We start from the raw sequence: 21242 nt of genomic DNA, 5'->3' as shown, positions 1-21242 counted from the left end.
GAGAGAGACAGAAGAAGTACCAGGGGAGCAGACTAGAGAACAGTCGGTCAGGCCATGAAACAGAGGAGGGAGACAGAAGAAGTACCAGGGGAGCAGACTAGAGAACAGTCGGTCAAGCCATGGAACAGAGGAGGGAGACAGAAGAAGTACCAGGGGAGCAGACGAGAGAACAGTCGGTCAGGCCATGAAACAGAGGAGGGAGACAGAAGAAGTACCAGGGGAGCAGACTAGAGAACAGTCGGTCAGGCTATGGAACAGAGGAGGAAGACAGAAGAAATACCAGGGGAGCAGACTAGAGAACAGTCGGTCAGGCCATGAAACAGAGGAGCGAGACAGAAGAAGTACCAGGGGAGCAGACTAGAGAACAGTCGGTCAGGCCATGAAACAGAGGAGGGAGACAGAAGAAGTACCAGGGGAGCAGACTAGAGAACAGTCGGTCAGGCCATGAAACAGAGGAGGGAGACAGAAGAAGTACCAGGGCAGCAGACTAGAGAACAGTCGGTCAGGCCATGAAACAAAGGAGCGAGACAGAAGAAGTACCAGGGGAGAAGACTAGAGAACAGTCGGTCAGGTCATGGAACAGAGGAGGGAGACAGAAGAAGTACCAGGGGAGTAGACTAGAGAACAGTCGGTCAGGCCATGGAACAGAGGAATAAAGGGTGTGAAGCCTGATTCTCTGTCATTCATACTGTCTGCTTTGCGGAGCTTGTTAAATACTGCCCCCATAGAAAATTATGGGCACGGCTACTGCTGATCTTGGGGCTGGGGGCCGGAAGGCAGGCTCACCTAATTGGTACAATTAAGGGATCCTTCATTTTGCCCATAAACATGCAGAAACAGCTGTCTCCTCATACTGTAACAGCAGAATTGCCTTAAGCAGGTCCATCTGTCCATTAATGTAAGAGATTAAATAAACAGCGCAATATTTTAGGAAAATAATAAATTGTAAGTGAATTAAGGAAGGAGATTGTAACTCTAGTTTGTAGAGTAGGTTGGACTTCCTGAAGGAACCTCCACCGTAATGCTTCTAGAACCACCTCTCTCTACAGCAGTTTTTAATTTTATGCCCTACAGTAGTGCCCTAGTTCACTTTGTGCCCCATAGAAGTACCATAGATCACATCATACCACACAGTGGCACCAGGTCAACTTATTGTAGTGCCCACAGTTCCTATTATGTTGCATTATAGTGCTCCCAGTTCATATTACGCCACAATACAGTACCCTCATACATTATAACATCCACTGCATGCACCATGCTGAGCCTTATACTATCCACTATACACAACAATGACTGAAAATGGCGTATCATTATCAGTGCTCCAACCATAAAGGAAATATTATTTATTACAGGTCGAGTATCCCGTATCCGAATATCCGTTATCCGAATTATTCCGAAATACGGACATTCCAGAAAGTGAAAAATTTTTTTTTTTTTGCTAAAAACTCACTGGGGACATTTGTAACAGCATCACTGGGGACATGATATGTAACTGGCACTATATATGTGCAAGACAATGATTGCTTGGCATTCAAATTCAGTGCTGAGATAGTACACACATTTTGTTTCACGTTTTGAAACCTTGTTTTTTGAACAATTAAAATATATTTGTGTGTATTTTATGTGGTAATAAAATATATTTGTGTGTATATTATGTGTTTATACAGCATAAATGCAAGATACTTCAAAATACATCATTAAAATATTAAAATATATTCCGAAATACGGAATAATCCGTTATCCAAAATTCTCCTGGTCCCGAGCATTTTGGATAAGGGATACTCAACCTGTATTTTATTTATTACCAGTTTCTTATATAGCGCATACATATTCCACAGCGCTGTACAGATAATATTTGAACATTCACATCAGTCCCTGCCCCAGTGGAGCTTACAATGTATAAACCGGAGTTCCCCAGAGGAAACCCACGCAAGTACGGGGAGTATATACAAACTCCACACAGAAGTGCACCTTATTCACATTGCACTATATAGTAGTGTCTCTTATACAAGTTGTTCTACACAGCAGTAATGCCCCTTACACACTACTCTGTAAAGTAGTAATTACCCTAACACATTATAACCACACAGTAGTGATTCTCTTAACACATGCCCACAGTAGTAACCCTCAAGGCCTCAATACACATTGAAATCTGCCTACTGGGGGATTTGCTAGTGGATAATGATCCACGATCCATTTGTAATTCTCTTGCAATTTAGCGAAAGGGCGTTTTTTCTTTCTGTCTGGGCGGCACCTTACTCCTTGTAGACTAGTGCAAGGTCTCAGATTAGCGATCCAGGCTAAATTAGCCCCATTGTCTATTAATGTGAGACAGAGGGACTGGGGGCATGCCAACAACTCACAGAGCACGGGGCATGCCCCCATAGTGATGACAAATGGGAGGCATGGCTCTCAGATGCATCGTCCCACAAAGCCACACTCCCTTTTTGTGAGCCCATGCCCTTTCCAGAGTTTGGAAACAGCCTGCGAGTGGCAACACTTCTCCACCACCCTCACTTCCAGGACTGGACTTCCAAGCCATGAGCGGAAGTAAACGCGGACAGAGAAGGGACCTCCCCAAGTATTACCCAGGCACTGCTCCCACTTTCTGGGAGTGTTGCTGCAAGTCTTTTTGCTTCACTGTCCTCTACCTCTGAGGGCTGTAAACAGTACTGCTAAGATCCCAGGCAGGGGCGTTAATCAACAGATACATGGGTAATGGGTGTCACGAGCCATGCACTGCAGGGGAGCTAGAGAAAAGGTACTCCCTGTCCTGCAGCAGTTGCTATGTCTCCTCCTTCTACCAACACCACCCGGGATGCGGTCATTCATCAGACTGCATTTAGGTCTACAGTCATTAGGTCGACCCCACTAGGTCGACTGGCAGGAAGGTCGACCTGACTTAAGGTCGACATGGGCCAAGGTCGACATGACTTAAGGTCGAATTTGCATAAAGGTCGACATGAGGAAGGTCGACTGGTCATAAGGTCGACATGGGTTTTTCACTGTTTTTTGAGCCGACATGTGCCGACAGGCGGTATTTCATGCCCTACCATCCACTAGGGCGTGGTGGGAGAATAAAATAGTGTGCCGAGCGCAGCGAGGCACCGTGCCCGAAGCATTGCGAGCGAAGCGAGCGATGCGAGGGTCCGATTCTCATTGCCAACTGTGTCCATGTCGACTGTGTCGACATTCGGATCAAAAAACAGTGAAAAACCCATGTCGACCTTATGACCAGTCGACCTTCCTCATGTCGACCTTTATGCAAATTCGACCTTAAGTCATGTCGACCTTGGCCCATGTCGACCTTAAGTCAGGTCGACCTTCCTGCCAGTCGACCTAGTGGGGTTGACCTAATGACTGTAGACCTAAATGCAGTCTGACGAATGATCCCATTCCCCCCAATGGGGAAGATGGCACTGGCCCGGGGAGCTGCTGAGGCTGTGGCGGCGGGCAGCGGGGTCCAGGCAGTAGTGGCTGAAAGCTTGTATTGCTGCTCTATTTGCCGGGCGGCTGGCCGTGAAGGAAGCGCTGTTGGATTTTAAAATACTGGCCAGATGCTGATTGGCTGAGAGAATTCAGAATCAGCGTGTGAACAGTCTTTTCAAATTCAGCATCCCGCCAGCCACCTGGCAAATAGTGCTAAAAAGCTCCCAGCCCCCTCTGCCCGGACGCTGCTGCCTGCACAGAGAGGGGGTGCCCAGTGAATAATTTTGCCCAGGGGCCCAGGCTAATGATAAGATGGCCCTGCCACCTGTGCCTCCCTGCCAAAATCACAAGAGCAGCAGGCTCACCACTCCCGCTGCTGCCCATATGTAATGTGTATTAGTAGCGGTGCACCACTACGTTTTCACGTTGCAGAGGGCGGTAGAAGACCGCTAGTGGCGGTGGCACATGATTGATGATCTTGTGTAGAGGTGGCTGGTTCTGCCACCTCTGCGCTCTGTGCCCCACCTTCCACGCCCTAGCGGGTGGTAGGGTATGAAATACCGCCTGTTTTGGAGAAAAAAACTAATGTAAAACTCATGTCGACATTTTGACTGTCGGCCTTTCCATTGTCACACTAATGCTTGCGTTGACATTCTGACCCTGTCGACATTAGGTCTGTCGACATATTTATTGTGTCGAATTAAGCCATGTCGACCTCTAGCGGTTGACCTAGTCTATGTCGACCTTTAGTGTTGACCTAGTGACCATATCCCCTAAGCAGGCGCTGCACCATCTATAGCGATGCCTATGATCACAAATAAAGCTCACATTGGGCTCGGTTCTGGTTTGCTCAGTCCCCGGCATATTAGCATCGGGGACCGATGTTTAGGCTCTGCGCAGGTGTACATGTACTTGTGCGCATGTGCAGGGCCAGGCGTTCGCACAGGAAGGGGGGCGGGATGGAGGCGGGCAGGGGGCTGCCTCATGGGGATGCCCATCGCTTCCTGGGCGAGCCCACCAAAAAACGGTGGGTGCGCTCTGGGAAACGCTGGGCGTCCCCATGGGAACGCAGGGGGGCAGATGGCTTTAGATGGCTCGTTAAGCAGTCAACCAGAATCAGGCCACTGTTATTAATGCCAGCAGTTGTGTCAGCTGATGGCATCACAGCCCCTTGTCTTACATGAATATTGATACAAATTGATTAGTATTTATAATAAGGGATAATTTCTCCCGGCGGACCCCGTCTGCTCGTCTACACAGAAGCGTTATAAGTAAAGACTTGATTGCTGTCTAGGTTGGTGTGAGACCCATAGCTACAGGCTTAGCATTGTCTGATGGGTCTTATGGGAAGAACGTCATTTTATTTTGCTTTTTGTTCACAGCACATGAGCTATGGACTTAATCTGCATTCATTCATTAGATTTACTACAAATGCCAGGCAGATCTGCCACATATTTACTATACAGTATATTGCCCCTTGGGATAATACTAACAAGGTTATATTAATGTCTCGGCGCACTGGGCAGCTGCCCGAGGTTCCACAATTCTAGGGGCCTCCGAGCAGGGAGAGGTGGCGGTCACAGAATCAGAGCAGCCGGGCAGCACCCACTACCTGCCTTCCAGCTCTCAGTCTGTAGCCAGACAGTGAAGTGCTGACAGTCATTCAGTGTATGGAAAGTATATGGAGAAATAATACCGGGCTGCAGACCTGATATCCGTCTCACTGCACCGACAGACAGTAAGATCCATATTAAACGATTCTCTCACAGACAATGTTACTGTTCTGGGCATGTGGGGAGACTCGCTCCTATTTATATAATATAATGCGATTCGATGGATGCCATCTTGGAAAGTGGATTATTTATGTCAGTAATTAAGGTCTCATATTTCCTACTCGCTCCGTCTGTCCCGTTACAGTGATGCAGGTTGTGTTGCAGCATTGTAGCAATACTTTATTATTTGTACTTGTTTATAGGCTTAATGATGTGATGGAACCCCGAATTCTAAGGGGACATTCAGTTTAACACAGTGGCTCCGATTTGCCAGTTAGGATTGAAAAACTGTATCCATCCACATTAGGTTGACATTCGGACGGACAAAAGGTTGACAAAAGATCAAGTGTTTTACTGGGTTATTTAAGCCGACATGTGCCGACAGGTGGTATTTCATACCCTACCATCCACTATAATATAGCAGTGTGCCAATCGCAGCGAGGCACCTTGCCACCATGCCCTCCATACACAGTAACAACCATTCACAGCCTGCTGGGATCCGCCCCCATCATTCAGAGCAACCTTACAGGTGCGTGTACGCTCAGGGCGATGTCAGCTGCCCGCCCCCCACCTGTCTGTCATGCCTCATTACCATGAGAACGCCCAGCGTTCTCATGGGAACGCCCCAGAAACACTGGGCGTTCCAATACAGTGATGGGGCAGCCCCACGCCCCTCTCTGCCCCCTGCCCGCAAGGTTGCTCGGCCGCACGCAACAAGTGCATACATGTGCGCAATCAAAAACCATCGGTCCGCGTGTGAAGGAACGTCTACTGCGAATTCACCTGAATAAGGTCCTTAGACCGTGTCTATGTCAACATTCCGGGAAAAAGTGAAAAACTCATGTCGACCTTCCCATTGTCAACATTATGCTATTTCTGGTGTCGAGCGAAGCCCTTCAATGAGTCGGTCCCATGACCCGTACCCGCATGATACGGTCGCTGGACTGTTATTAGCGTCAGTAAGACTTATCAGGATCAATACTGCCCGTCAGTAAAACACGTTGCCAGGGGCTCGTCGGACACTGTAAGCGCAATTCTTACAAAGTACCATTTCCACGGAATGCTCGCGGCTGGACGTAGCGTAGATCTACTCGTCTACCATTGTCTGAAGGGCTGCTCATCCCCGGAGTATACAGCTTTTAAACCGTGACCTTTTGTACGAAATCTTTCTGTGTAAAATGCTTCTTCCTGCACTTAGTTAATTCCCTTAATGGACAGGACGGCATCTAGCGTATAGCATCTGGGGATCATCTTTGCCAAGCTCGGCAGAAATAGGACCACCGTTATGTTCTGCTATATATACCAGACCAGGTTATCCTGTTAACGTAAATGGATCTGGCTTGTGAACATTCCCCCAGTCATGTATGTCAGGTTTTGACTAATGTTTAGTGCTCCTGTATCACCGACGGTGTCGTGTCAGCAGTATGACTCTCAGCCAAAGCCCCGTCCTGGACATGGCCCACATGCTGATTCTGATATCGACATACAGATGTGTCTTCTACACATAAGCGTCATTATGCCTTATGGCGCAAGACGCCTGGGGTGAAATTTAATCGGATGAGAGATTCATAAAGTGAGAGATTTGGTAAGAAAACTCCAGGTTTTTTTTCTTTAAAGCGGCAATCATTTACACTGCAAAATCAAACTGGTTATGAAGTGTAAATGATTGCCGCTTTAAAAAAAGGTGGAGATTTCTTACCAAACCTCTCACTTTCTGAATCTCTCACCCTATTAAGTCCCCCCCCCCCCCCCCTGGCGTTGGAGATGCAGCACAACACCAGTCACTGTGTACTGCGCTCCTGGCTGAATGATTTATGTGGGGTACACACCAGGACGACCCGCTCACGATGCACATCGTGAGCGGGTCGTCAGTGGCTCGTCCGACCCGCTCAACATGACGCGGGGGGGCACGACCCGCTCACGATGTGCACCGTGAGCGGGTCCGATCCGATAATAATAACGACCGACCCACGGGACCGCGCATCGGATCGGTATCGGTCCACACCAGGTCAGAAAAGGGCCCGATCAGCACACAATCTACATCCAATTGGTCGGAATTGGATCTAGATTGATGGGATCGGGCCCTAGTCGTCCTGGTGTGTACCCAGCATTAGGGCGTGCGCACTGAACGATATTGTTAACGATATTGTTCAGTGACATCGCCTCGGCGCTCCCCCCCCCCCCACTAAACGTTGTCGATATAAGCAGATTTCACTGCATGTTCACCACACAATATATACATGATAATAGCACGAACAATATCGTTAGTGTGCATTTTGTTTAAGAAATATTGCATAGTGTGTACGCGGATGATGCTCGGCACATTTGATTCACCGGGGACAAAATGCACATTAACGATATTGTTAATGCTATTATCGTGTATGTTGGCCATTTCGCATATCGGAAACATTACTGTGTAATAAAGGACACATCTATAGTATAGTATTATTTATTTACAGTTACAGTATTTATATAGCACACACATATTCCGTAGCGCTGTACAGAGACTATTATTACCAGTTATTATATAGCGCACACATATTCCGCAGCGCTGTACAGAGACTATTATTACCAGTTATTATATAGCGCACACATATTCCGCAGCGCTGTACAGAGACTATTATTACCAGTTATTATATAGCGCACACATATTCCGCAGCGCTGTACAGAGACTATTATTACCAGTTATTATATAGCGCACACATATTCCGCAGCGCTGTACAGAGACTATTATTACCAGTTATTATATAGCGCACACATATTCCGTAGCGCTGTACAGAGACCATTATTACCAGTTATTTATATAGCGCACACATATTCCGCAGCGCTGTACAGAGACTATTATTACCAGTTATTATATAGCGCACACATATTCCGTAGCGCTGTACAGAGAATATTACCAGTTATTATATAGTGGACACATATTCCGCAGCGCTGTACAGAGACTATTATTACCAGTTATTATATAGCGCACACATATTCCGTAGCGCTGTACAGAGAATATTATTACCAGTTATTATATAGTGCACACATATTCCGCAGCGCTGTGCAGAGAATATTACCAGTTATTATATAGCGCACACATATTCCGCAGGTCTGTACAGAGACTATTATTACCAGTTATTATATAGCGCACACATATTCCCCAGCGCTGTACAGAGAATATTATTACCAGTTATTATATAGCGCACACATATTCCGCAGCGCTGTACAGATAATATTATTACCAGTTATTATATAGAGCACACATATCCCGCAGCGCTGTACAGATAATATTATTACCAGTTATTATATAGCGCACACATATTCCGCAGCGCTGTACAGAGAATATTATTACCAGTTATTATATAGCGCACACATATTCCGCAGCGCTGTACAGAGAATATTATTACCAGTTATTATATAGCGCACACATATTCCACAGCGCTGTACAGAGACTATTATCACCAGTTATTATATAGTGTACACATATTCCGCAGCGCTGTACAGAGACTATTATTACCAGTTATTATATAGCGCACTCATATTCCGCAGCGCTGTACAGAGACTATTATTACCAGTTATTATATAGCGCACACATATTCCGCAGCTCTGTACAGATAATATTATTACCAGTTATTATATAGCGCACACATATTCCGCAGCGCTGTACAGAGAATATTATTACCAGGTATTATATAGCGCACACATATTCCGCAGCGCTGTACAGAGAATATTATTACCAGTTATTTATATAGTGCACACATATTCTGCCGCGCTGTACAGAGACTATTATTACCAGTTATTATATAGCGCACTCATATTCCGCAGCGCTGTACAGAGACTATTATTACCAGTTATTATATAGCGCACTCATATTCCGCAGCGCTGTACAGAGAATATTATTACCAGTTATTTATATAGCACACACATATTCCGCAGCGTTGTACAGAGAATATTATTACCAGTTATTTATATAGCGCACACATATTCCGCAGCGCTGTACAGAGACTATTATTACCAGTTATTTATATAGCACACACATATTCCGCAGCGCTGTACAGAGAATATTATTACCAGTTATTTATATAGCGCACACATATTCCGCAGCGCTGTACAGAGAATATTATTACCAGTTATTATATAGCGCACACATATTCCGCAGCGCTGTACAGAGACTATTATTACCAGTTATTCTATAGCGCACACATATTCTGCAGCGCTGTACAGAGACTATTATTACCAGTTAATTATATAGCGCGCACATATTCCACAGCGCTGTACAGAGAATATTACATCAGTCCCTGCCCCATTGGAGCTTACAATCTATATTCCCTACCACATATACATGCACACACAGACATTCTAGGGTTAATTTGTGTTGGGAGCCAATTAACCTATAAGTATATGTTTGGACTGTGGGAGGAAACCGGAGTACCCGGAGGAAACACACGCAAGTACGGGGAGAGTATACAAACTCCACACAGTAAGGGTCATGGTGGGTATCGATCCCATGACCTCAGTGCTGTGAGGCAGTAACGCTGACCACTATACCGTCCGTACTGCCCAAGTATAATTGGAGCTGTAGCACATCTCTAACAATGGCTCTGGTTGCGAGGAACGTAGTGAAAATGGGACGTGTAGGTTCCCTGGCTGGGGGAGATGGGTAAGACCCTTTGACCCAGCTAATTAGGGGTCCGGTAAGCTGGTGATAACAATGATGGATGCAAATGGAATTTCTTTACAGTAATAATTTTTAGTATGCTTATTTTCAGTGTGTGCGTAGATTACATCTTGTATACATACCTGTATAGTAGCTTATTATATACATTTTACGTACAGTTTAGCTAATTATTATTATTATTATTATTATTAGCAGTTCCTGACACAACGACACTTGTTATACAGCAGATGTGTCAGCTCGGTAAGTAATTATAGCCAGTCTGATCCTCTCGCTCGCTGCTTGTGTCAGTTCTGTACATGTACTTTGGCTGCAGCTCAAGCACTGTTCTTATTTTACAGTACTCATTATGGAATTGCAAATGCTCAATGGTTTTGAATACCTTGCATGGGTCCTCAAACTGCGGCCCTCCAGATGTTGTGAAACTACAAATCCCAGCATGCCTTGCCACAGTTTTGCTATAAGGGAGTGTTAAAACTGTGGCAAGGCATGCTGGGATTTGTAGTTTCACAACATCTGGAGGGCCGCAGTTTGAGGACCCATGCCTTAGAGTGCTAGGGTTTCCTGGCTGTATCGCACAAAGTGTTTGTCTGTGAGAAGGAATATTTACACATTGAGCTGTGAATGATTGGGGAACAGGTAGACATGAAAGGATTGTACAGTTATTGCTTTCATAGATTAGTAATAATATATATATATATATATATATATATATATATATATATATATATATATATATATATACCCCTTCTCAGGTATCTGGGGGTAAATGTTTTAATTGCTCCAAATGACAAATTACAAGACTTTCTTTCCTGTGGTCTGGAGGGTGAGGAACGGACGCTGCGTAACTCTGCGCTGCACCAGATACCCTGGACAAGTGGGAACAACCTTTATAAGTATCCAGTCCCGGGGTCACTAGGTCGACCACTATTTGTCGACAGTGACTAAGTTGACACCTAAGAATGGTCAACATACCTTAGGGTGACAGTGATGGGCGGTCAACGCAAGCTTAAGATTGACATGGGAATTGTTGACACGGGTTTTTTCATATTATTCATTTTTTTAGACCGAATTGGAATGAAAAAATGCAGGAGAATACAAAATACCCATACAAGTGAATGTGCAGCCAATGATTGGCTAAGAGAGCTCTCTCACCCAATCAGAGGCTAAAAAAAAAAAAATGAATCCGGCTCTCGGCATCCCCCCTCTTGGCTCTGTGTGTCCCCCCGCATTGGATGCTATACATTGCGGGTGCTATAAAGGAACCAGGATGTGTCGCTGATGGCTGCACATAAGACTTCTTTTACATGACGCACAGGGCCGCAGATCAGATGTCATACACATGCGATTTCACCCGATCTCTCTGCCCAATCCGCCGGGCATTATGCAGCCTGTGCCAACTGTCATGAGAATGTTGCCTCCTTATTAACGTTCAGGGGGTACGCTCGGTTGGTCGACAATAAATTGGTTGACAGTCATTAGGTCGGCACCACTAGGTCGACATGCTGAAAGGTCGACATGGGTTTAGGTTGATTTGGGACAAGGTCGACAGGTCATTAGGTGGAAACAAGCATTAGGTCGACATGGGCATGGTCGATAGTCAAAAGGTTGACATGGGGCTGTTCACTGTTTATTGAGCCAACGTGTGCCGACAGGCAGTATTTCATGCCCTAACACCCATTAGTGCATGGTGGGAGAATAAAATAGTGTGCCCGAAGCATGGCGAGGGGACACGGGGCTACGTTTCAGTGTCCATGTCGACATTCAGGTCAAAAACAGTGAAAAAACCCATGTTGACCTTTTGACTGTCGACCTTGTCCCATGTCGACCTAGCTAATTGTCCGCTAATCTCGACTTAATGTTGACCTGTCGATCCGCTAATTTTTTTCAAGTAAATCCCATCAATCTCCACTTCAATAATTATATATTGCCAACCGAAAAAGTCTTATAGTTTTTAATCAGATATGGCAGTGTATTTATAGAACATAATATCTCACACAACATCACATCCACCACTCTACAGATGTATAAATCATTCAGGACAACCTCTCATTATCTTATATATTTAATGGAGGGAAGTGTGTATCAGGGCTCTAAGTCTGTGAGTGGACGCAAGTACCCAGCTCTCTTATCCTGCCCATTAATCAGCCTCTGAAGCACATTTAAAATATGAATGGACTGATGGTACCATTGTTAATTACAGAGTGATCTAGGGAAACGTTCCCAGCATTACAGTGAATAGTTCCTGGAAAATATTCTATTTATATATCAGAGAAAATTACTGCCATACATTTTCAAAACTTAAAAGTGTATTTAATTGTTTAATGAAGTTAACTTAAACAATTACTTGGGGATGGGTTGTATGATGACACACTGACAGTCTCCTCCACCCCTCCGACTGATCTTCCCTCCCTTCCTGGACTCATCCCACTCTACCTTCCCTCACTCCTCCTCCTACACCCTGTAGTTCCCTCACACCTCCTCCTACACCCTGTAGTTCCCTTACATCTCCTCCTACACCCTGTAGTTCCCTCACTCCTCCTTCTACACCCTTTAGTTACCTCACACCTCCTCCTCCTACACCCTGTAGTTCCCTCACACCTCCTCCTCCTACACCCTTTACTTCCCTCACACCTCCTCCTACACCTGTAGTTCTCTTACACCTTCTCCTACACCCTGTAGTAGTTCCCTTACACCTCCTCCTACACCCTGTAGTTGCCGGGCACCTCCTCCTACACCCTGTAGTTCCCTTACACCTTCTCCTACACCCTGTATTAGTTCCCTTACACCTCCTCCTACACCCTGTAGTTCCCTTACACCTCCTTCTACACCTGTAGTTCCCTTATACCTCCTCCTACACCCTGTAGTTCCCTTACACCTCCTCCTACACCTGTAGTTCCCTTACACCTCCTCCTACACCTGTAGTTCCCTGGCACCTCCTCCTACACCCTGTAGTTCCCTTACACCTCCTCCTACACCCTACAGTTTCCTCACACCTCCTCCTACACCCTGTAGTTCCCTCACACCTCCTTCTACACCCCGTAGTTCCCTTACACCTCCTTCTATAACCTTATAGTTCACTCACTCCTCCTCCTACACCCTGTAGTTATCTCTGCTTCCCTCAATCCTCTGTAACCCATCTCTTCCCTCTCCATTCCCCTTTCACCATACCTCCCCCCACCACCTCACCCTACCTCCCTTCTCCTCATGCCCCTTCTATCCCCCTCTGCTCCCTTTTTCCATCCCTCTCACCTTTCTCCCTCCATCTCTTTCCTCTCCCTCGGCCTCCTCTTCCATTCTACTCTATCCCTTCCAAAATTTGTAAGACTAGTCTCCAACAGAACCCAAATTCCTCCCAAAAATATTGCATTGACTGAGCCCAATTGTACGGCCTTTGCTAGGCCTTATACATTATATGGGTTTATGTACAATGGGTTGGGTTGTGAAATTGGATACCGCTAAACGTGTTTATAATACGTGTTTATAATACATGTTTATAATCCTCCTATTACGCAGGATGGCCAGGGAAGTCAAACTGCAAAGGCCTGTAAGTCTGCATTGGAATCTGCGGTGGCTTCAACACTCCCACAAAACGGAGGCAACACATCTTCATTTTGGGAAAAGCTTCCAGTCACTGCCCCCTAATAGTCAGGCTGCAGCATAGGGGGCACTGCGTCTGACCAATCACAGACTACTGTACCAGGTGAAAAAATGTAGAGGTGAATGCAGTTTGTCCGCTGCTTAAAGAACATAGATTTTATGTTCAGTGTTGTAAAGGACCCACTAACTAGGATGTAGATATATACAGTATACTGGCCAAACCTACCATACTGTACAACTGTCTCTGTCTGTGCCATGTGACAGTAACGGGGCTCCTAGCCTGTGACATCCTAGAAGACGGATGTCACAGGATAAAGCACATTCGGAACACAAGGCAACTGTTGGCTGCAACTGTTTCTTGACGATTTCTTGGAGATACAGTGCACAGTATGGCTGAAATCTAGTTTTGGCTTCATGTGTATAAGAACACATCTTGTTTTTGCCATTTACATATAGTCGCACTATCCACTGTATATTGTAACCATCATGTGAACAATTCTGTAAATGACCATGTTATAATTCTTAGATCTTCCCTCGGACAGTGGAATCATATTGTACAGTTGGAGCAGAAGGACGCTAAACATGGCTATTAAGATATTCCACATATACTGTATGCAATTCTTAAACAGGGCTTATCCGTGCAGCAAGTAGGGGGCGCGAGTCTTATATAGATTACATAATAATGTCCCTCCTACTGGGACTGAAGAATTAGGGCCTGATTCAGTCTTTCGCTGCGTAGCGAGCGGCTTAACGCCACCCGGCCAAATACTCCAACCCCTGCCCCACCCTCCCCCACTTATCCCCTCGATAACATGCGAGGGGATGTATGAAAAAAACAACTCCCATACGCGGCAGGAGGGGATTTTAAATAGCATGGTGAGCGTAGCGAGCCACCGAGCCCGCAGCGTGGGCGAGCGAAGCCGTGAAACTACACAAGTACCCCGACTTCTATTATTTACACCACTATTAGGGGCGGGCGCTGATATCCTGTGATGTCAACCGCCCGGCTCATGCAGGGAACGCCATGCCTGCATTCCCAGGAGAGCACCCAATGTCCCCCCCTCCAGCCACCCCCTGCCCGCCACCCTCCCTTCGCTACCCGTGTGAACGCCTGGGCAAGTGTGATACTGTACTCACCGAAGGCGCACACACAGGGGTCTGCACATGTGTAAATCGGAACGGAATTCGGCCCCTTTCCAGTGTTGTAGAATCACGCCCTTATTGAAGCGGAGTGTATTGGACTTTAGCCCTCAGAGCAGCAATAACACATGAGCAAGGAGATATATATATATATATATATATATATATATATATATATATATATATATATATATATAAGCCGTACATATTGCAATATTATGACATTATTGACTATTTTTTATAGACTGTACTAGATATGGTTATAGCTAAAATCTGATTGGTCGGAATAAGCAACACCTCTACATTCTCGAAGTCTTGATAAATGTTCCCCATTGAATCAAGTTAGTTTTGTGTATATAGTCATTTCCTGTGACGATTAGTCCTATCGGGATGTAGTCAAAATCCCGGCAAGGTCAAAATCCCGGCAAGGTCAAAATACCGACAAGGTCAAAATCCCGACAAGGTCAAAATCCCGACATTTAAAATCCAGACAAGGTCAAAATACCAACATATAGAATGTAGACAGGTCGACATGGTTTTTTTCCCTGGTTTTTGTCCCGACATGTGCCGGCAGGCGGTATTTCATGCCCTACCATCCACTAGGGCGTAGTGGGAGAATAAAATAGTGTGCCGAGCGCAGCGAGGCACCGTGCCCGAAGCATTGCGAGGGGCTGTGGTTGATATCCAACTGTGTCCATGTCAACTGTGTCGACATTCGGGTCAAAAAAACTCCATGCCACCCTCCGACCTGTCAACCGAAAGTCATGTTGACTTTTTCACCTGTCTACATTCAATATGTCGGTATTTTGACCTTGTCAGGATTTTAAATGTCGGTATTTTGACCATGTCGAGATTTTGACTGTCGGTCAATAGCTGTCGGTATTTTGACCGTCGGGATTTTGACCATCGGTATTTCATACCAAATCCGTCCTATCATATGTACAGTAGTTCCTATGCTTGTTACATACCAGGCCAATGTTGTACTGAGCACTACACAACAACACACTGCAGTAAAGCTGATTGTGCTTACACAGTATACCTCGTATTAGTGCGTTGCTGCTAATTGGTCCATTAAGTTTATATGATGCATTTCCTATTCAGTGGAAATTAATTAACATCCAATTACGTGGCCTACTTAATAACTATCGCTGTCCTTGGACAATATTCTTCAGCCATATTATAAAGCAGATGCGTTTTATTTTGGCAATATTAAAAATATATCTAAGAAATGTAACAATGAAAACGTGTATTTTTGTTTGCGGTGTTCTGCCTATTTCCGTCTGTAAGGGGACACCTGCTATTCACAGGGGTACGGGTCATAGGGTTGACAAGCGGAAGGTCGACATGCATCAAGGTCGACAACAGAACTTAGCAAAGGAGCAATCGGACGCAAACTACAGTATATAACAAATACACTTAAAAGATTTGTGAACGCTCTAAATTTTGTACAATCAAGAATTCACATTAATTTTGCCAAATGAAACATTAATGAAACAAATGTGGGTTTAGAAAACTGGTATACATGGTGCCTTCCTGTGAAGGGTCACTAGGTCGACATGCATGGTCGACATGAGTGAAGGTCGACATGGGGTTAGGTCGACATGGTCATTGGTTCGACACACATTAGGTCAACATGGGGAAGGTCAACGGTCAAAAGGTCGACATGGGGTTTTTCACTTTTTTTTGTCCCGAATGTTGACACAGTTGGCATGGACACTGTAATGGTTGCACCGCGTCCCCTCGCATGGCTTGCTACGCTTGATATGCTCCAGTCATGTCGACCATGCATGTCAACCTAGTGACCATATACCCTTCACAGGAAGGCACCCTGTATACCAGGCATGGCCAAATGTGGCCCTCCAGCTGGTGTGAAACTACACATCCCAGCATGCCTGGCCATAGTTTTAGCATTCCCTAATAGCAAAACTGTGGCAAGGCATGCTGGGACTTGTAGTTTCACACCAGCTGGAGGGCCATAGTTTGGCCATGCCTGCGTTATACTTATAGACTTTTGTTGTAGATACAGCATCAGTCACCACATGGCAATCATGGTAGGCACCTAATATTTCATATGCCGTCCAAGGTGCCAAACTTCACCATAGATACATTAGTCTATGAAATGGCAACTAACCTGTGCGCAATGGAGGAGGAGTCCAACCGTAGCTCAGTGTAGTGCGGCTGCTGTGCTGCCCAGAGTTGTGGAGTCTCCGCTGTGCCAGGTGTACTAAGTGAAGCTCTAGGTGGAGGGTGATACCGTGTGCAGCCATAAGGAATGATGAGCACTCTGTCCACAAGGAGGCGCCCTCTCACACATAACCTGCAAGAAAAGTAATGAAGCCTCAAATTAGCATAACAAACTGACCAATCAGCTGCTGTCATTTTTCAAACATAACATGTAACATGGCTGTTAGAGCTGACTGGCTCCTGCTCTATCTCTCTCTACATTGTCACTCTTGAAGGCTTAGTGATACCTCCCAAATGTCCCGCATTCCGCAGGAACGTCCCATTTATTGGGGATGTTCCTGGGGCTTGCAGTGTCCCGTGGGGTGGTGTGTCCATTAGGACATGATTAGGCTTAAATACGTCAGCAAGCTGCCCAAACCAGTTACCAGGTATTTGGGATTCTCCCAGCTGTCCCGGGAGAGTAGGCGAGTATGATTTAGTGGTTAGAATACCATATTTATCCTTATGAAATATAATATGCAAGAAATTGCGGAAGGCAACAACTGGAACCTATAGGACAGGTAGACAGTTATTGAAACAATTGACTAACATTCAAGAAGCTGGAAGTTGTTTCTGTTTATCCAGCCAGGCAAAGGAGAAATGCTTTATCTGGTAAGTAACTGCTTCATTCCTGCGACACACATTCATTAACAAACAGATACACATTACACACCGCCTTAATACAGGGGTGTACAGACACAACGCAAACAGAGAAGTGACAATTATGCATTCATGTGCTCTTCAGCTTCCACCCTTCACAGTACTCTGCATAGTATCCCCAGTACAATCTATATTAATACCCTACACATACCGGCACTGATCCCCACATATCCAGGGCTGGATTAAGCCATGGGGGGGACCCAGGCCCTCAAAAAAGGGGGTTTGCCCCCACTGCTCTGGCACTAGACATGTTGTCAGCATCACACCCACGCTTGTCATCCTACCTATCCCTTCCATGGGGCTGTACAGTGCAGCGGTGTGCTTAATTGGGGGTTTAGACATCTAAAACAACCTCAAAATACACATAGAAAATCTGTTCTCTATCTTGCTATGTAAAATACTGTACTACTTATACACAGGACTCATAAGGACGCTGTCTTTCTCTCCAGTCACATATGGTCTCATCAGATGGTGATGGGAAATAAGATCCCTCTCCCCTCCTCTCTCTCCTTTTGTCAAGAAGCACTGTGTTATCTTGCTGTCTAGCTGCCAGGTTCTTCCTTTTGCTGCTGCACAAACGGGAGAGCTTGTGATGTCAGTGTGCTCTGGCTTGGGTGTCCCCTTGACAGAGGGGAACCTGGGGTACTGTTTCCCCCCTTTAATCATGCCCTGCACATATCAGACCATAAACCGAATTCTTACCACACACAGTTATACCAGCCAGCCACTTACTACACTCTACTAGTAGGTGTGTGTTTGCACATCCTTTCGGAATGGGTCTTTAATACTTTATTTCCAGGAATGTCCAGGAAATCCCAACATTTTTGGGAAGTCAGATGACCCTCATGCATCCCTCCCACTTTCCATTGAAATGGGCAGGATGGAGAGTTTAATACTGCAAAAATCACAGACCCATGAAGAAAGCGTGGGCCAATATGATCCCATCCCCTCTTCTTAGACTTAGTACTATGGCACACAGGCCCTGATTCCGGTTTCTATGTAAAATATTACATTTTTGGGGACTACAGACTTTTATGGGGCTAGAGACACGCACTGGAGCCACCACAATACACATACACAACATTAAGGCGTGAGAAGAGGAACATTGACTTCCTGAGTGAGTCTATTGTCATGCAGACTGGGAATGGAGATTCAGAAATTGGTGTCAGGTTAGGAGTTAGCCTACAGGAAGGGAGTCTCTGGAGGGGCATGGAGAAGGTAAGTATACTAACTGACCGCCATCATGATTCCCTCCATTGGGATTCCAGCAACGGTATTCTGAACGCCTGTATCCCTTCTGCCAGTCATCTGTGTGTTCCACAAATAAGTTATTGTATATTCTGTCTTATGAAGAAGGTATTCAACTTGCTGACTTATTTAGAAGGTATTGGATATATTCTCATATGGAGATGGTATTGGGCATATTTTATGAAGAAGATATTGGACATACAGTACTCTCTTATGAAGAAGGTATTGGACATACAGTACTATCTTATGAAGAAGGTGTTGGACATACAATAATCTCTTATGAAGAAGGTGTTGGACATACAATAATCTCTTATGAAGAAGGTATTGGGCATACAGTACTATCTTATGAAGAAGGTATTGGACATACAGTACTATCTTATGAAGAAGGTGTTGGACATACAATAATCTCTTATGAAGAAGGTGTTGGACATACAATAATCTCTTATGAAGAAGGTATTGGGCATACAGTACTATCTTATGAAGAAGGTGTTGGACATACAATAATCTCTTATGAAGAAGGTGTTGGACATACAATAATCTCTTATGAAGAAGGTATTGGGCATACAGTACTCTCTTATGAAGAAGGTATTGGACATACAATAATCTCTTATGAAGAAGGTATTGGACATACAATAATCTCTTATGAAGAAGGTGTTGGACATACAATAATCTCTTATGAAGAAGGTATTGGACATACAATAATCTCTTATGAAGAAGGTATTGGCAGTGGTGTAGCTTGGCTCCACGGTGCCCGGAGCAAGGGCATGTTTTGCGCCCCCCTCTCCTCTGCTAGTAAAACGCACAGATGGGGGTTAAGGATTAGTCCTGCCCGTTGAACCTCTGGGTACCTTTGGAGATAGGGCCACACTGGCCAACTCACGTGCCCTGGGCTGGTGTCTGGGGTGGTCTGAGACCTTCCTATTCAGTGCCACCGGATGCTGGGGGCCATCACTGGTCGCTGCCTGATGTGGGGGGGGGTCAGTTGCTGTGGCCATGTAGGTGCTGGCTCCCTGACGCTCTGGCTGTTGCCCAGGTGACACTGTGTACTGCGGCCAGTTGCTGGGTGCGAGGCCTGGGCTTTCATTCTCTCCTGTGGCCACCAGGACTTGTGGATCAAGGATGACTCATTGGCCATGGAGAGGAGAAGTGCCTGGTCCCTGGGGAGGAAGCCCGAGGTCAGGGGTCAGTGCAACGAGGAGGAGGAGAGTGAAGCTGCATGGCGAGGGGCAGGAGGAGGAAGAGCAGCAGTGCATGGGAGCAGAGAGAGGACGGAGAGGCCCACATTAGGAGGGGAAGAGATAGCCCGGGGTCGCATCACCGCCCAAGTCCACGGCACCTGGCTGCCGGGTATCGGGCGCTGCTGTCAGGTGCCGGGGACTGGAGCTGTCGATCTCCGCTCCGTCCTCTCTCTGCTCTGCTCCCACGCGCTGCTGGCAACGCTGCTGGCTGCTCTTCCTCCTCCTGCCCCATCGCCACGCAGCTTCACTCTCCTTCTCCTCCTCGTCCCGCTGACCCCCGACCCCGGGCTATCTCTTTCTCTCCTAATGTGGGCTCCTTGTTTCGCCCACCACACAGGCACAACGGGATCTACGGCACAGAGGGGAGCGGGCGAGCAGGGCGGGGAGCCGGCGGCAGAGCTCCGGCGCCAGGTGACATGTCTGCGCCCGGAGCTGGTGCTCCGCCGGCTCCGCCCTAGCTACGCCTCTGGGTATTGGACATACAGTACTATCTTATGAAGAAGGCATTGGACATACAGTACTATCTTATGAAGAAGGTATTGGACATACAGTAATATCTTATGAAGAAGGTGTTGGACATACAATAATCTCTTATGAAGAAGGTGTTGGACATACAATAATCTCTTATGAAGAAGGTGTTGGACATACTATAATGTCTTATGAAGAAGGGCATACAGTACTCTCTTATGAAGAAGATATTGGACATGCAGTACTCTCTTATGAAGAAGGTATTGGACATACAGTACTCTCTTATGAAGAAGGTATTGGACATACAGTACTCTCTTATGAAGAAGGTATTGGACATACAATAATCTCTTATGAAGAAGATATTGGACATGCAGTACTCTTATGAAGAAGGTATTAAGCATACAGTACTCTCTTATGAAGAAGGTATTTGACATGCTGTCTTTTGATGAAGGTATTAGGCATACAGTACTCTTTTAGTACTCTCTTATGAAGAAGATATTGGATATGGGACATTATTCTGGTCCACATGCAAAGCTGAGAAATTAGCAGCTTTGCTTGTGGAGTAAATGCTGCCCACATGAACGCCGGCCCTCTTGCACACTGAGCTCCCCCGCACGTGTGCGAATGGATGTTGTGCATAAAAATCCATGTGCAGCTTGCATGCGGGGAGGAAATCATTTGTTGGCCGGCGGCGTGAGAATCCTCTTTGGTGTCTCACATCTACGAACGCCCTGTGTGGGAAGCGGGCGGGCAGCTGATAGCCACTGACGTCATCTGCCCTCCCTCAGTGTCATGGGCACATTT

The 21242-nt window shown here is 45.9% G+C and overlaps 2 protein-coding genes across 4 annotated transcripts in view; one reads left to right on the top strand and one right to left on the bottom strand.

Annotated features, from left to right (window-relative positions):
• SERGEF (secretion regulating guanine nucleotide exchange factor) overlaps positions 1 to 21242 on the bottom strand; it is a 461739-nt gene that overhangs the window by 322038 nt on the left and 118459 nt on the right. For both annotated transcript variants that reach the window (XR_014465527.1, XR_014465525.1), the window contains one exon: positions 16733 to 16918. The gene's annotated coding sequence lies outside the window, so the exon portion shown is untranslated. The remainder of the gene's footprint in view (positions 1 to 16732; positions 16919 to 21242) is intronic.
• The window catches only part of KCNC1 (potassium voltage-gated channel subfamily C member 1), a 121584-nt gene that overhangs the window by 54878 nt on the left and 45464 nt on the right, over positions 1 to 21242 (top strand). The gene's annotated exons all lie outside the window — the stretch shown is intronic.

Source organism: Crinia signifera, chromosome 11, assembly GCF_055691185.1.
Source record: "Crinia signifera chromosome 11, ASM5569118v1, whole genome shotgun sequence".
Taxonomy (NCBI): Eukaryota; Metazoa; Chordata; class Amphibia; order Anura; family Myobatrachidae; genus Crinia; species Crinia signifera.
Note: the sequence above shows the minus strand (reverse complement) of the source record. Positions and strands in the feature narration are given on the sequence as shown.